The 16,392-nt window shown below is 35.0% G+C and overlaps 8 non-coding genes across 8 annotated transcripts; all 8 read left to right on the top strand.

The window, feature by feature from the left end:
• Nucleotides 1–1,118: 1,118 nt before the first annotated feature.
• TRNAR-CCU (transfer RNA arginine (anticodon CCU)) lies at nt 1,119–1,191 on the top strand. The gene has a single exon. It is a non-coding gene; the product is annotated as a tRNA-Arg (tRNA).
• Nucleotides 1,192–2,991: 1,800 nt separating this feature from the next.
• On the top strand, nt 2,992–3,065 carry TRNAR-CCU (transfer RNA arginine (anticodon CCU)). The gene has a single exon. It is a non-coding gene; the product is annotated as a tRNA-Arg (tRNA).
• A 3,670-nt stretch (nt 3,066–6,735) lies between these two features.
• TRNAR-CCU (transfer RNA arginine (anticodon CCU)) lies at nt 6,736–6,808 on the top strand. Its single transcript has one exon. It is a non-coding gene; the product is annotated as a tRNA-Arg (tRNA).
• Nucleotides 6,809–7,649: 841 nt separating this feature from the next.
• Nucleotides 7,650–7,722, top strand: TRNAR-CCU (transfer RNA arginine (anticodon CCU)). Its single transcript has one exon. It is a non-coding gene; the product is annotated as a tRNA-Arg (tRNA).
• Nucleotides 7,723–9,479: 1,757 nt separating this feature from the next.
• TRNAR-CCU (transfer RNA arginine (anticodon CCU)) lies at nt 9,480–9,552 on the top strand. Its single transcript has one exon. It is a non-coding gene; the product is annotated as a tRNA-Arg (tRNA).
• A 2,771-nt stretch (nt 9,553–12,323) lies between these two features.
• On the top strand, nt 12,324–12,396 carry TRNAR-CCU (transfer RNA arginine (anticodon CCU)). Its single transcript has one exon. It is a non-coding gene; the product is annotated as a tRNA-Arg (tRNA).
• A 1,847-nt stretch (nt 12,397–14,243) lies between these two features.
• On the top strand, nt 14,244–14,316 carry TRNAR-CCU (transfer RNA arginine (anticodon CCU)). The gene has a single exon. It is a non-coding gene; the product is annotated as a tRNA-Arg (tRNA).
• A 906-nt stretch (nt 14,317–15,222) lies between these two features.
• Nucleotides 15,223–15,295, top strand: TRNAR-CCU (transfer RNA arginine (anticodon CCU)). Its single transcript has one exon. It is a non-coding gene; the product is annotated as a tRNA-Arg (tRNA).
• The last annotated feature ends 1,097 nt before the right edge of the window (nt 15,296–16,392 follow it).

Here is a 16,392-nt window from a genome sequence, read left to right as displayed (position 1 = left end):
CAATAGAGCATGATAATCCATACTGGCAGCTCTGGATAGTACCAGCACATTTCATGCTGAACTTGGTAATGCAAAGAACACAGTAAACAGCTTCACTTTTTCTCAAAAATAAATAATTGACTATTAAAAACCTATCAATCTTGAAGGAGAAAGTCAGTAAGCCCCAGTGACCTAATGGATAAGGCACTGGCCTCCTAAGCCAGGGATTGTGGGTTAAAGTCCCATCTGGTGTGTAACTCATTAAAGCAGCTGTGTTGTCACTAGAGTTGATATTTTATCCTTGCTACAACTGTACAACAGTATTGTAGTGTTTAGATTGCAAAAACATGACCACAGAAGCTAAAAATGACATTTATTATAACATTGTTGTGGTTTTTTTTTACTTTTCTATCACTGTGGAAAGCTTAATCAAGTGCCATCTGGCATGCATGATCCTTTGTTGCTCATCATTCATCACCAAAAATGATTTTCTTTGTAAATTCTTATGACTGTACTGATTGTATTGAATAAAATCCACATCTAGCATAACTGTTTTATGCTGCAAAGTGCTCCAGTGGTGCAATTGGACAGCGCGTGGTACTTATAAGACAGTATCTGTTGAGCAATGTCAAGGTTGTGAATTCAAGTCTCACCTGAAGCAGTTTTGTTTACAGTTTTTTTCCATTTTCTTATGTCATTAGTCATTGATTATAATCTTCTACCTTAATATTTAATATGATATTACAAAGGAAGAAAGAAAGAAAGAAAGAAAGAAAGAAAGAAAGAAAGAAAGAAAGAAAGAAAGAAAGAAAGAAAGAAAGAAAGAAAAAAACACAAATATGATTGTTAATTTAAGTTGTCAGCACACATCTGCTTTGGATCAAATGCACTGCATATCTTCCTTCAGTCAGCCAACAAAACAGCAATTGAAAGGATTAACACACTGTTGGTAAAGCAGTTGCATCAAATAGATTTTTTGCAATATAGAATGGAAATCCATACTGACAGCTCTGGATAGTACCAGCACATTTCTTGCTGGACTTGGTAATGCAAAGAACACAGTAAACCGCTTCACTTTTTCTCAAAAATAAATAATTGACTATTAAAAACCTATCAGCCTTGAATGAGAAAGTCAGTAAGCCCCAGTGGCCTAATGGATAAGGCACTGGCCTCCTAAGCCAGGGATTGTGGGTTCAAGTCCCATCTGGGGTGGAACTCATTAAAGCAGCTGTGTCGTCTCTAGAGTTGTTATTTTATCCTTGCTTCAACTGTACAACAGTCTTGTACTGTTTAGATTGCAAAAACATGACCACAGAAGCTAAAAATGACATTTATTATAACATTGTTGTGGGTTTTTTTTAAACTTTTCTATCACTGTGGAAAGCTTAATCAAGTGCCATCTGGCATGCATGATCCTTTGTTGCTCATCATTCATCACCAAAAATGATTTTCTTTGTAAATTCTTATGACTGTACTGATTGTATTGAATAAAATCCACATCTAGCATAACTGTTTTATGCTGCAAAGTGCTCCAGTGGTGCAAATGGACAGCGCGTGGTACTTATAAGACAGTATCTGTTGAGCAATGTCAAGGTTGTGAATTCAAGTCTCACCTGAAGCAGTTTTGTTTACAGTTTTTTTCCTTTTTCTTATGTCATTAGTCATTGATTATAATCTTCTACCTTAATATTTAATATGATATTACAAAGGATGAAAAAAAGAAAGAAAGAAAGAAAGAAAGAAAGAAAGAAAGAAAGAAAGAAAGAAAGAAAGAAAGAAAGAAAGAAAAAAACACACAAACATGATTGTGAATTTAAGTTGTCAGCACACATCTGCTTTGGTTCAAATGCACTGCATATCTTCCTTCAGTCAGCCAACAAAACAACAATGGAAAAGATTAACATACTGTAGGTAAAGCAGTTGCATCAAATAGATTTTTTGCTATATAGCATGATAATCCATACTGACAGCTCTGGATAGTACCAGCACATTTCTTGCTGGACTTGGTAATGCAAAGAACACAGTAAACCGCTTCACTTTTTCTCAAAAATAAATAATTGACTATTAAAAACCTATCAGCCTTGAATGCGAAAGTCAGTAAGCTCCAGTGGCCTAATGGATAAGGCACTGGCCTCCTAAACCAGGGATTGTGGGTTAAAGTCCCATCTGGGGTGGAACTCATTAAAGCAGCTGTGTCGTCGCTAGAGTTGATATTTTATCCTTGCTTCAACTGTACAACAGTCTTGTAGTGTTTAGATTGCAAAAACATGACCACAGAAGCTAAAAATGACATTTATAAAAACATTGTTGTGGGTTTTTTTTTACTTTTCTATCACTGTGGAAAGCTTAATCAAGTGCCATCTGGCATGCATGATCCTTTGTTGCTCATCATTCATCACCAAAAATGATTTTCTTTGTAAATTCTTATGACTGTACTGATTGTATTGAATAAAATCCACATCTAGCATAACTGTGCTATGCTGCAAAGTGCTCCAGTGGTGCAATTGAACAGCGCGTGGTACTTATAAGACAGTATCTGTTGAGCAATGTCAAGGTTGTGAATTCAAGTCTCACCTGAAGCAGTTTTGTTTACAGTTTTTTTCCTTTTTCTTATGTCATTAGTCATTGATTATAATCTTCTACCTTAATATTTAATATGATATTACGAAGAAAGAAAGAAAGAAAGAAAGAAAGAAAGAAAGAAACACAAATATGATTGTGAATTTAAGTTGTCAGCACACATCTGCTTTGGATCAAATGCACTGCATATCTTCCTTCAGTCAGCCAACAAAACAGCAATTGAAAAGATTAACACACTGTTGGTAAAGCAGTTGCATCAAATAGATTTTTTTGCAATATAGCATGATAATCCATACTGACAGCTCTGGATAGTACCAGCACATTTCTTGCTGGACTTGGTAATGCAAAGAACACAGTAAACCGCTTCACTTTTTCTCAAAAATAAATAATTGACTATTAAAAACCTATCAGCCTTGAATGAGAAAGTCAGTAAGCCCTAGTGGCCTAATGGATAAGGCACTGGCCTCCTAAGCCAGGGATTGTGGGTTCAAGTCCCATCTGGGTTGGAACTCATTAAAGCAGCTGTGTTGTCACTAGAGTTGATATTTTATCCTTGCTTTAACTGTACAACAGTTTTGTATTGTTTAGATTGCAAAAACATGACCAAAGAAGCTAAAAATGACATTTATTATAACATTGTTGTGTTTTTTTTGTTTACTTTTCTATCACTGTGGAAAGCTTATTCAAGTGCCATCTGGCATGCATGATCCTTTGTTGCTCATCATTCATCACCAAAAATGATTTTCTTTTTAAATTCTTATGACTGTACTGATTGTATTGAATAAAATCCACATCTAGCATAACTGTTTTATGCTGCAAAGTGCTCCAGTGGTGCAATTGGTCAGAGCGTGGTACTTATAAGACAGTACCTGTTGAGCAATGTCAAGGTTGTGAATTCAAGCCTCACCTGGAGCAGTTTTGTTTACAGTTTTTTTTCCTTTTTCTTATGTCATTAGTCATTGATTATAATCTTCTACCTTAATATTTAATATGATATTACAAAGGATGGAAGAAAGAAAGAAAGAAAGAAAGAAAGAAAGAAAGAAAGAAAGAAAGAAAAAAAACACACAAACATGATTGTGAATTTAAGTTGTCAGCACACATCTGCTTTGGTTCAAATGCACTGCATATCTTCCTTCAGTCAGCCAACAAAACAACAATGGAAAAGATTAACATACTGTAGGTAAAGCAGTTGCATCAAATTGATTTTTTGCAATAGAGCATGATAATCCATACTGGCAGCTCTGGAAAGTACCAGCACATTTCATGCTGAACTTGGTAATGCAAAGAACACAGTAAACAGCTTCACTTTATCTCAAAAATAAATAATTGACTATTAAAAACCTATCAATCTTGAAGGAGAAATTCAGTAAGCCCCAGTGGCCTAATAAATAAGGCACTAGCCTCCTAAGCCAGTGATTGTGGGTTCAAGTCCCATCTGGTGTGTAACTCATTAAAGCAGCTGTGTTGTCACTAGAGTTGATATTTTATCCTTGCTTCAACTGTACAACAGTCTTGTAGTGTTTAGATTGCAAAAACATGACCACAGAAGCTAAAAATGACATTTATTATAACATTGTTGTGGTTTTTTTTTTCTTTTCTATCACTGTGGAAAGCTTAATCAAGTGCCATCTGGCATGCATGATCCTTTGTTGCTCATCATTCATCACCAAAAATGATTTTCTTTGTAAATTCTTATGACTGTACTGATTGTATTGAATAAAATCCACATCTAGCATAACTGTTTTATGCTGCAAAGTGCTCCAGTGGTGCAATTGGACAGCGCGTGGTACTTATAAGACAGTATCTGTTGAGCAATGTCAAGGTTGTGAATTCAAGTCTCACCTGAAGCAGTTTTGTTTACAGTTTTTTTCCTTTTTCTTATGTCATTAGTCATTGATTATAATCTTCTACCTTAATATTTAATATGATATTACAAAGGATGGAAGAAAGAAAGAAAGAAAGAAAGAAAGAAAGAAAGAAAGAAAGAAAGAAAGAAAGAAAGAAAGAAAGAAAAAACACAAACATGATTGTGAATTTAAGTAGTCAGCACACATCTGCTTTGGTTCAAATGCACTGCATATCTTCCTTCAGTCAGCCAACAAAACAACAATGGAAAAGATTAACATACTGTAGGTAAAGCAGTTGTATCAAATTGATTTTTTGCAATAGAGCATGATAATCCATACTGGCAGCTCTGGATAGTACCAACACATTTCTTGCTGGACTTGGTAATGCAAAGAACACAGTAAACCGCTTCACTTTTTCTCAAAAATAAATAATTGACTATTAAAAACCTATCAGCCTTGAATGAGAAAGTCAGTAAGCTCCAGTGGCCTAATGGATAAGGCACTGGCCTCCTAAGCCAGGGATTGTGGGTTCTAGTCCCATCTGGGGTGGAACTCATTAAAGCAGCTGTGTTGTCACTAGAGTTGATATTTTATCCTTGCTTTAACTGTACAACAGTCTTGTATTGTTTAGATTGCAAAAACATGACCACAGAAGCTAAAAATGACATTTATTATAACATTGTTGTGTTTTTTTTGTTTACTTTTCTATCACTGTGGAAAGCTTATTCAAGTGCCATCTGGCATGCATGATCCTTTGTTGCTCATCATTCATCACCAAAAATGATTTTCTTTTTAAATTCTTATGACTGTACTGATTGTATTGAATAAAATCCACATCTAGCATAACTTTTTTATGCTGCAAAGTGCTCCAGTGGTGCAATTGGACAGCGCGTGGTACTTATAAGACAGTATCTGTTGAGAAATGTCAAGGTTGTGAATTCAAGCCTCACCTGGAGCAGTTTTGTTTACAGTTTTTTTCCTTTTTCTTACGTCATTAGTCACTGATTATAATCTTCTACCTTAATATTTAATATGATATTACAAAGGATGGAAGAAAGAAAGAAAGAAAGAAAGAAAGAAAGAACACAAACATGATTGTGAATTTAAGTTGTCAGCACACATCTGCTTTGGTTCAAATGCACTGCATATCTTCCTTCAGTCAGCCAACAAAACAACAATGGAAAAGATTAACATACTGTAGGTAAAGCAGTTGCATCAAATTGATTTTTTGCAATAGAGCATGATAATCCATACTGGCAGCTCTGGATAGTACCAGCACATTTCATGCTGAACTTGGTAATGCAAAGAACACAGTAAACAGCTTCACTTTTTCTCAAAAATAAATAATTGACTATTAAAAACCTATCAATCTTGAAAGAGAAAGTCAGTAAGCCCCAGTGACCTAATGGATAAGGCACTGGTCTCCTAAACCAGGGATTGTGGGTTCAAGTCCCATCTGGTGTGTAACTTATTAAAGCAGCTGTGTTGTCACTAGAGTTGATATTTTATCCTTGCTACAACTGTACAACAGTCTTGTAGTGTTTAGATTGCAAAAACATGACCACAGAAGCTAAAAATGACATTTATTATAACATTGTTGTGGTTTTTTTTTTACTTTTCTATCACTGTGGAAAGCTTATTCAAGTGCCATCTGGCATGCATGATCCTTTGTTGCTCATCATTCATCACCAAAAATGATTTTCTTTGTAAATTCTTATGACTGTACTGATTGTATTGAATAAAATCCACATCTAGCATAACTGTTTTATGCTGCAAAGTGCTCCAGTGGTGCAATTGGACAGCGCGTGGTACTTATAAGACAGTATCTGTTGAGCAATGTCAAGGTTGTGAATTCAAGTCTCACCTGAAGCAGTTTTGTTTACAGTTTTTTTCCATTTTCTTATGTCATTAGTCATTGATTATAATCTTCTACCTTAATATTTAATATGATATTACAAAGAAAGAAAGAAAGAAAGAAAGAAAGAAAGAAAGAAAGAAAGAAAGAAAGAAAGAAAAAAACACAAATATGATTGTGAATTTAAGTTGTCAGCACACATCTGCTTTGGATCAAATGCACTGCATATCTTCCTTCAGTCAGCCAACAAAACAGCAATTGAAAGGATTAACACACTGTTGGTAAAGCAGTTGCATCAAATAGATTTTTTGCAATATAGCATGATAATCCATACTGACAGCTCTGGATAGTACCAGCACATTTCTTGCTGGACTTGGTAATGCAAAGAACACAGTAAACCGCTTCACTTTTTCTCAAAAATAAATAATTGACTATTAAAAACCTATCAGCCTTGAATGAGAAAATCAGTAAGCCCCAGTGGCCTAATGGATAAGGCACTGGCCTCCTAAGCCAGGGATTGTGGGTTCAAGTCCCATCTGGGGTGGAACTCATTAAAGCAGCTGTGTCGTCGCTAGAGTTGATATTTTATCCTTGCTTCAACTGTACAACAGTCTTGTACTGTTTAGATTGCAAAAACATGACCACAGAAGCTAAAAATGACATTTATTATAACATTGTTGTGGTTTTTTTTAAACTTTTCTATCACTGTGGAAAGCTTAATCAAGTGCCATCTGGCATGCATGATCCTTTGTTGCTCATCATTCATCACCAAAAATGATTTTCTTTGTAAATTCTTATGACTGTACTGATTGTATTGAATAAAATCCACATCTAGCATAACTGTTTTATGCTGCAAAGTGCTCCAGTGGTGCAAATGGACAGCGCGTGGTACTTATAAGACAGTATCTGTTGAGCAATGTCAAGGTTGTGAATTCAAGTCTCACCTGAAGCAGTTTTGTTTACAGTTTTTTTCCTTTTTCTTATGTCATTAGTCATTGATTATAATCTTCTACCTTAATATTTAATATGATATTACAAAGGATGAAAAAAAGAAAGAAAGAAAGAAAGTAAGAAAAAACACAAACATGATTGTGAATTTAAGTTGTCAGCACACATCTGCTTTGGTTCAAATGCACTGCATATCTTCCTTCAGTCAGCCAACAAAACAACAATGGAAAAGATTAACATACTGTAGGTAAAGCAGTTGCATCAAATTGATTTTTTGCAATAGAGCATGATAATCCATACTGACAGCTCTGGATAGTACCAGCACATTTCTTGCTGGACTTGGTAATGCAAAGAGCACAGTAAACCGCTTCACTTTTTCTCAAAAATAAATAATTGACTATTAAAAACCTATCAGCCTTGAATGAGAAAGTCAGTAAGCCCCAGTGGCCTAATGGATAAGGCACTGGCCTCCTAAGCCAGGGATTGTGGGTTCTAGTCCCATCTGGGGTGGAACTCATTAAAGCAGCTGTGTCGTTGCTAGAGTTGATATTTTATCCTTGCTTCAACTGTACAACAGTCTTGTAGTGTTTAGATTGCAAAAACATGACCACAGAAGCTAAAAATGACATTTATTTTAACATTGTTGTTGTTTTTTTGTTTACTTTTCTATCACTGTGGAAAGCTTATTTAAGTGCCATCTGGCATGCATGATTCTTTGTTTCTCATCATTCATCACCAAAAATGATTTTCTTTTTAAATTCTTATGACTATACTGATTGTATTGAATAAAATCCACATCTAGCATAACTGTTTTATGCTGCAAAGTGCTCCAGTGGTGCAATTGGACAGCGCGTGGTACTTATAAGACAGTATCTGTTGAGCAATGTCAAGGTTGTGAGTTCAAGTCTCACCTGAAGCAGTTTTGTTTACAGCTTTTTTCCTTTTTCTTATGTCATTAGTCATTGATAATAATCTTCTACCTTAATATTTAATATGATATTACAAAGGATGGAAGAAAGATAGAAAGAAAGAAAGAAAGAAAGAAAGAAAGAAAGAAAGAAAGAAAGAAAGAAAAAAACACAAATATGATTGTGAATTTAAGTTGTCAGCACACATCTTCTTTGGATCAAATGCACTGCATATCTTCCTTCAGTCAGCCAACAAAACAGCAATTGAAAAGATTAACACACTGTTGGTAAAGCAGTTGCATCAAATAGATTTTTTGCAATATAGCATGATAATCCATACTGACAGCTCTGGATAGTACCAGCACATTTCTTGCTGGACTTGGTAATGCAAAGTCAGTAAGCCCCAGTGGCCTAATGGATAAGTCACTGGCCTCCTAAGCCAGGGATTGTGGGTTGAAGTCCCATCTGGGGTAGAACTCATTAAAGCAGCTGTGTCGTCGCTAGAGTTGACATTTTATCCTTGCTTCAACTGTACAACAGTCTTGTAGTGTTTAGATTGCAAAAACATGACCACAGAAGCTAAAAATGACATTTATTTTAACATTGTTGTTGTTTTTTTGTTTACTTTTCTATCACTGTGGAAAGCTTATTTAAGTGCCATCTGGCATGCATGATTCTTTGTTTCTCATCATTCATCACCAAAAATGATTTTCTTTTTAAATTCTTATGACTATACTGATTGTATTGAATAAAATCCACATCTAGCATAACTGTTTTATGCTGCAAAGTGCTCCAGTGGTGCAATTGGACAGCGCGTGGTACTTATAAGACAGTATCTGTTGAGCAATGTCAAGGTTGTGAATTCAAGTCTCACCTGAAGCAGTTTTGTTTACAGCTTTTTTCCTTTTTCTTATGTCATTAGTCATTGATAATAATCTTCTACCTTAATATTTAATATGATATTACAAAGGATGGAAGAAAGATAGAAAGAAAGAAAGAAAGAAAGAAAGAAAGAAAGAAAGAAAGAAAGAAAGAAAGAAAGAAAGAAAAAACACAAACATGATTGTGAATTTAAGTTGTCAGCACACATCTGCTTTGGTTCAAATGCACTGCATATCTTCCTTCAGTCAGCCAACAAAACAACAATGGAAAAGATTAACATACTGTAGGTAAAGCAGTTGCATCAAATTGATTTTTTGCAATAGAGCATGATAATCCATACTGGCAGCTCTGGATAGTACCAGCACATTTCATGCTGAACTTGGTAATGCAAAGAACACAGTAAACAGCTTCACTTTTTCTCAAAAATAAATAATTGACTATTAAAAACCTATCAATCTTGAAGGAGAAAGTCAGTAAGCCCCAGTGGCCTAATGGATAAGGCACTGGCCTCCTAAGCCAGGGATTGTGGGTTCAAGTCCCATCTGGTGTGGAACTCATTAAAGCAGCTGTGTTGTCACTAGAGTTGATATTTTATCCTTGCTTCAACTGTACAACAGTCTTGTAGTGTTTAGATTGCAAAAACATGACCACAGAAGCTAAAAATGACATTTATTATAACATTGTTGTGGTTTTTTTTTTACTTTTCTATCACTGTGGAATGCTTAATCAAGTGCCATCTGGCATGCATGATCCTTTGTTGCTCATCATTCATCACCAAAAATGATTTTCTTTGTAAATTCTTATGACTGTACTGATTGTATTGAATAAAATCCATATCTAGCATAACTGTTTTATGCTGCAAAGTGCTCCAGTGGTGCAATTGGACAGCGCGTGGTACTTATAAGACAGTATCTGTTGAGCAATGTCAAGGTTGTGAATTCAAGTCTCACCTGAAGCAGTTTTGTTTACAGTTTTTTTCCTTTTTCTTATGTCATTAGTCATTGATTATAATTTTCTACCTTAATATTTAATATGATATTACAAAGGAAGAAAGAAAGAAAGAAAGAAAGAAAGAAAGAAAGAAAGAAAGAAAGAAAGAAAGAAAGAAAGAAAGAAAGAAAGAAAGAAAGAAAGAAAAAACACAAACATGATTGTGAATTTAAGTTGTCAGCACACATCTGCTTTGGTTCAAATGCACTGCATATCTTCCTTCAGTCAGCCAACAAAACAACAATGGAAAAGATTAACATACTGTAGGTAAAGCAGTTGCATCAAATTGATTTTTTGAAATAGAGCATGATAATCCATACTGGCAGCTCTGGATAGTACCAGCACATTTCATGCTGGACTTGGTAATGCAAAGAACACAGTAAACAGCTTCACTTTTTCTCAAAAATAAATAATTGACTATTAAAAACCTATCAATCTTGAAGGAGAAAGTCAGTAAGCCCCATTGGCCTAATGGATAAGGCACTGGCCTCCTAAGCCAGGGATTGTGGGTTCAAGTCCCATCTGGTGTGGAACTCATTAAAGCAGCTGTGTTGTCACTAGAGTTGATATTTTATCCTTGCTTCAACTGTACAACAGTCTTGGAGTGTTTAGATTGCAAAAACATGACCACAGAAGCTAAAAATGACATTTATTAAAACATTGTTGTGGGTTTTTTTTTACTTTTCTATCACTGTGGAAAGCTTAATCAAGTGCCATCTGGCATGCATGATCCTTTGTTGCTCATCATTCATCACCAAAAATGATTTTCTTTGTAAATTCTTATGACTGTACTGATTGTATTGAATAAAATCCACATCTAGCATAACTGTTTTATGCTGCAAAGTGCTCCAGTGGTGCAATTGGACAGCGCGTGGTACTTATAAGACAGTATCTGTTGAGCAATGTCAAGGTTGTGAATTCAAGTCTCACCTGAAGCAGTTTTGTTTACAGTTTTTTTTCCTTTTTCTTATGTCATTAGTCATTGATTATAATCTTCTACCTTAATATTTAATATGATATTACAAAGGAAGAAAGAAAGAAAGAAAGAAAGAAAGAAAGAAAGAAAGAAAGAAAGAAAGAAAGAAAAAAACACACAAACATGATTGTGAATTTAAGTTGTCAGCACACATCTGCTTTGGTTCAAATGCACTGCATATCTTCCTTCAGTCAGCCAACAAAACAACAATGGAAAAGATTAACATACTGTAGGTAAAGCAGTTGCATCAAATAGATTTTTTGCAATATAGCATGATAATCCATACTGACAGCTCTGGATAGTACCAGCACATTTCTTGCTGGACTTGGTAATGCAAAGAACACAGTAAGCCGCTTCACTTTTTCTCAAAAATAAATAATTGACTATTAAAAACCTATCAGCCTTGAATGCGAAAGTCAGTAAGCTCCAGTGGCCTAATGGATAAGGCACTGGCCTCCTAAACCAGGGATTGTGGGTTAAAGTCCCATCTGGGGTGGAACTCATTAAAGCAGCTGTGTCGTCGCTAGAGTTGATATTTTATCCTTGCTTCAACTGTACAACAGTCTTGTAGTGTTTAGATTGCAAAAACATGACCACAGAAGCTAAAAATGACATTTATAAAAACATTGTTGTGGGTTTTTTTTTACTTTTCTATCACTGTGGAAAGCTTAATCAAGTGCCATCTGGCATGCATGATCCTTTGTTGCTCATCATTCATCACCAAAAATGATTTTCTTTGTAAATTCTTATGATTGTACTGATTGTATTGAATAAAATCCACATCTAGCATAACTGTTTTATGCTGCAAAGTGCTCCAGTGGTGCAATTGAACAGCGCGTGGTACTTATAAGACAGTATCTGTTGAGCAATGTCAAGGTTGTGAATTCAAGTCTCACCTGAAGCAGTTTTGTTTACAGTTTTTTTCCTTTTTCTTATGTCATTAGTCATTGATTATAATCTTCTACCTTAATATTTAATATGATAGAAAGAAAGAAAGAAAGAAAGAAAGAAAGAAAGAAAGAAAGAAAGAAAGAAAGAGAGAAAAAAACACAAATATGATTGTGAATTTAAGTTGTCAGCACACATCTGCTTTGGATCAAATGCACTGCATATCTTCCTTCAGTCAGCCAACAAAACAGCAATTGAAAAGATTAACACACTGTTGGTAAAGCAGTTGCATCAAATAGATTTTTTGCAATTTAGCATGATAATCCATACTGACAGCTCTGGATAGTACCAGCACATTTCTTGCTGGACTTGGTAATGCAAAGAACACAGTAAACCGCTTCACTTTTTCTCAAAAATAAATAATTGACTATTAAAAACCTATCAGCCTTGAATGAGAAAGTCAGTAAGCCCCAGTGGCCTAATGGATAAGGCACTGGCCTCCTAAGCCAGGGATTGTGGGTTCAAGTCCAATCTGGGGTGGAACTTAATAAAGCAGCTGTGTTGTCACTAGAGTTGATATTTTATCCTTGCTTTGGCTTTAACTGTACAACAGTCTTGTATTGTTTAGATTGCAAAAACATGACCACAGAAGCTAAAAATGACATTTATTATAACATTGTTGTGTTTTTTTTGTTTACTTTTCTATCACTGTGGAAAGCTTATTCAAGTGCCATCTGGCATGCATGATCCTTTGTTGCTCATCATTCATCACCAAAAATGATTTTCTTTTTAAATTCTTATGACTGTACTGATTGTATTGAATAAAATCCACATCTAGCATAACTGTTTTATGCTGCAAAGTGCTCCTGTGGTGTAATTGGACAGCGCGTGGTACTTATAAGACAGTATATGTTGAGCAATATCCAGGTTCTGAATTCAAGCCTCACCTGGAGCAGTTTTGTTTACAGTTTTTTTCTTTTTTCTTATGTCATTAGTCATTGATTATAATCTTCTACCTTAATATTTAATATGATATTACCAAGGATGGAAGAAAGAAAGAAAGAAAGAAAGAAAGAAAGAAAGAAAGAAAGAAAGAAAGAAAGAAAGAAAGAAAGAAAGAAAGAAAAAACAAACACAAACATGATTGTGAATTTAAGTTGTCAGCACACATCTGCTTTGGTTCAAATGCACTGCATATCTTCCTTCAGTCAGCCAACAAAACAACAATGGAAAAGATTAACATACTGTATGTAAAGCAGTTGCATCAAATTGATTTTTTGCAATAGAGCATGATAATCCATACTGGCAGCTCTGGATAGTACCAGCACATTTCATGCTGGACTTAGTAATGCAAATAACACAGTAAACAGCTTCACTTTTTCTCAAAAATAAATAATTGACTATTAAAAACCTATCAGTCTTGAAGGAGAAAGTCAGTAAGCCCCAGTGTACTAATAGATAAGGCACTGGTCTCCTAAGCCAGGGATTGTGGGTTCAAGTCCTATCTAGAGTGAAACTCATTAAAGCAGCTGTGTTGTCACTAGAGTTGATATTTTATCCTTGCTTCAACTGTACAACAGTCTTGTAGTGTTTAGATTGCAAAAACATGACCACAGAAGCTAAAAATGACATTTATTATAACATTGTTGTGGTTATTTTTTTACTTTTCTATCACCGTGGAAAGCTTAATCAAGTGCCATCTGGCATGCATGATCCTTTGTTGCTCATCATTCATCACCAAAAATGATTTTCTTTGTAAATTCTTATGACTGTACTGATTGTATTGAATAAAATCCACATCTAGCATAACTGTTTTATGCTGCAAAGTGCTCCAGTGGTGCAATTGGACAGCGCGTGGTACTTATAAGACAGTATCTGTTGAGCAATGTCAAGGTTGTGAATTCAAGTCTCACCTGAAGCAGTTTTGTTTACAGTTTTTTTCCTTTTTCTTATGTCATTAGTCATTGATTATAATCTTCTACCTTAATATTTAATATGATATTACAAAGGAAGAAAGAAAGAAAGAAAGAAAGAAAGAAAGAAAGAAAGAAAGAAAGAAAGAAAGAAAGAAAGAAAAAAACACAAATATGATTGTGAATTTAAGTTGTCAGCACACATCTGCTTTGGATCAAATGCACTGCATATCTTCCTTCAGTCAGCCAACAAAAAAGCAATTGAAAAGATTAACACACTGTTGGTAAAGCAGTTGCATCAAATAGATTTTTTGCAATATAGCATGATAATCCATACTGACAGCTCTGGATAGTACCAGCACATTTCTTGCTGGACTTGGTAATGCAAAGAACACAGTAAACCGCTTTACTTTTTCTCAAAAATAAATAATTGACTATTAAAAACCTATCATCCTTGAATGAGAAAGTCAGTAAGCCCCAGTGGCCTAATGGATAAGGAACTGGCCTCCTAAGCCAGGGATTGTGGGTTCAAGTCCCATCTGGGGTGGAACTCATTAAAGCAGCTGTGTCGTCACTAGAGTTGATATTTTATCCTTGCTTCAACTGTACAACAGTCTTGTATTGTTTAGATTGCAAAAACATGACCACAGAAGCTAAAAATGACATTTATTATAACATTGTTGTGTTTTTTTTGTTTACTTTTCTATCACTGTGGAAAGCTTATTCAAGTGCCATCTGGCATGCATGATCCTTTGTTGCTCATCATTCATCACCAAAAATGATTTTCTTTTTAAATTCTTATGACTGTACTGATTGTATTGAATAAAATCCACATCTAGCATAACTGTTTTATGCTGCAAAGTGCTCCAGTGGTGCAAATGGACAGCGCGTGGTACTTATAAGACAGTATATGTTGAGCAATATCAAGGTTGTGAATTCAAGCCTCACCTGGAGCAGTTTTGTTTACAGTTTTTTTCCTTTTTCTTATGTCATTAGTCATTGATTATAATCTTCTACCTTAATATTTAATATGATATTACAAAGGATGGAAGAAAGAAAGAAAGAAAGAAAGAAAGAAAGAAAGAAAGAAAGAAAGAAAGAAAGAAAGAAAGAAAGAAAGAAAGAAAGAAAGAAAGAAAAAAAAAACACAAATATGATTGTGAATTTAAGTTGTCAGCACACATCTGCTTTGGATCAAATGCACTGCATATCTTCCTTCAGTCAGCCAACAAAAAAACAATTGAAAAGATTAACACACTGTTGGTAAAGCAGTTGCATCAAATAGATTTTTTGCAATATAGCATGATAATCCATACTGACAGCTCTGGATAGTACCAGCACATTTCTTGCTGGACTTGGTAATGCAAAGAACACAGTAAACCGCTTTACTTTTTCTCAAAAATAAATAATTGACTATTAAAAACCTATCAGCCTTGAATGAGAAAGTCAGTAAGCCCCAGTGGCCTAATGGATAAGGCACTGGCCTCCTAAGCCAGGGATTGTGGGTTCAAGTCCCATCTGGGGTGGAACTCATTAAAGCAGCTGTGTTGTCACTAGAGTTGATATTTTATCCTTGCTTCAACTGTACAACAGTCTTGTAGTGTTTAGATTGCAAAAACATGACCACAGAAGCTAAAAATGACATTTATTAAAACATTGTTGTGGTTTTTTTTTTACTTTTCTATCACTGTGGAAAGCTTAATCAAGTGCCATCTGGCATGCATGATCCTTTGTTGCTCATCATTCATCACCAAAAATGATTTTCTTTGTAAATTCTTATGACTGTACTGATTGTATTGAATAAAATCCACATCTAGCATAACTGTTTTATGCTGCAAAGTGCTCCAGTGGTGCAATTGGACAGCGCGTGGTACTTATAAGACAGTATCTGTTGAGCAATGTCAAGGTTGTGAATTCAAGTCTCACCTGAAGCAGTTTTGTTTACAGTTTTTTTTTCCTTTTTCTTATGTCATTAGTCATTGATTATAATCTTCTACCTTAATATTTAATATGATATTACAAAGGAAGAAAGAAAGAAAGAAAGAAAGAAAGAAAGAAAGAAAGAAAGAACACAAACATGATTGTGAATTTAAGTTGTCAGCACACATCTGCTTTGGTTCAAATGCACTGCATATCTTCCTTCAGTCAGCCAACAAAACAACAATGGAAAAGATTAACATACTGTAGGTAAAGCAGTTGCATCAAATAGATTTTTTGCAATATAGCATGATAATCCATACTGACAGCTCTGGATAGTACCAGCACATTTCTTGCTGGACTTGGTAATGCAAAGAACACAGTAAACCGCTTCACTTTTTCTCAAAAATAAATAATTGACTATTAAAAACCTATCAGCCTTGAATGAGAAAGTCAGTAAGCCCCAGTGGCCTAATGGATAAGGAACTGGCCTCCTAAGCCAGGGATTGTGGGTTCAAGTCCCATCTGGGATGGAACTCATTAAAGCAGCTGTGTCGTCGCTAGAGTTTATATTTTATCCTTGCTTCAACTGTACAACAGTCTTGTAGTGTTTAGATTGCAAAAACATGACCACAGAAGCTAAAAATGACATTTATTATAACATTGTTGTTGTTTTTTTGATTACTTTTCTATCACTGTGGAAAGC

Source organism: Pseudophryne corroboree, unplaced genomic scaffold (genome assembly GCF_028390025.1).
Source record: "Pseudophryne corroboree isolate aPseCor3 unplaced genomic scaffold, aPseCor3.hap2 scaffold_129, whole genome shotgun sequence".
Lineage (NCBI taxonomy): Eukaryota > Metazoa > Chordata > Amphibia > Anura > Myobatrachidae > Pseudophryne > Pseudophryne corroboree.
Note: the sequence above shows the minus strand (reverse complement) of the source record. Positions and strands in the feature narration are given on the sequence as shown.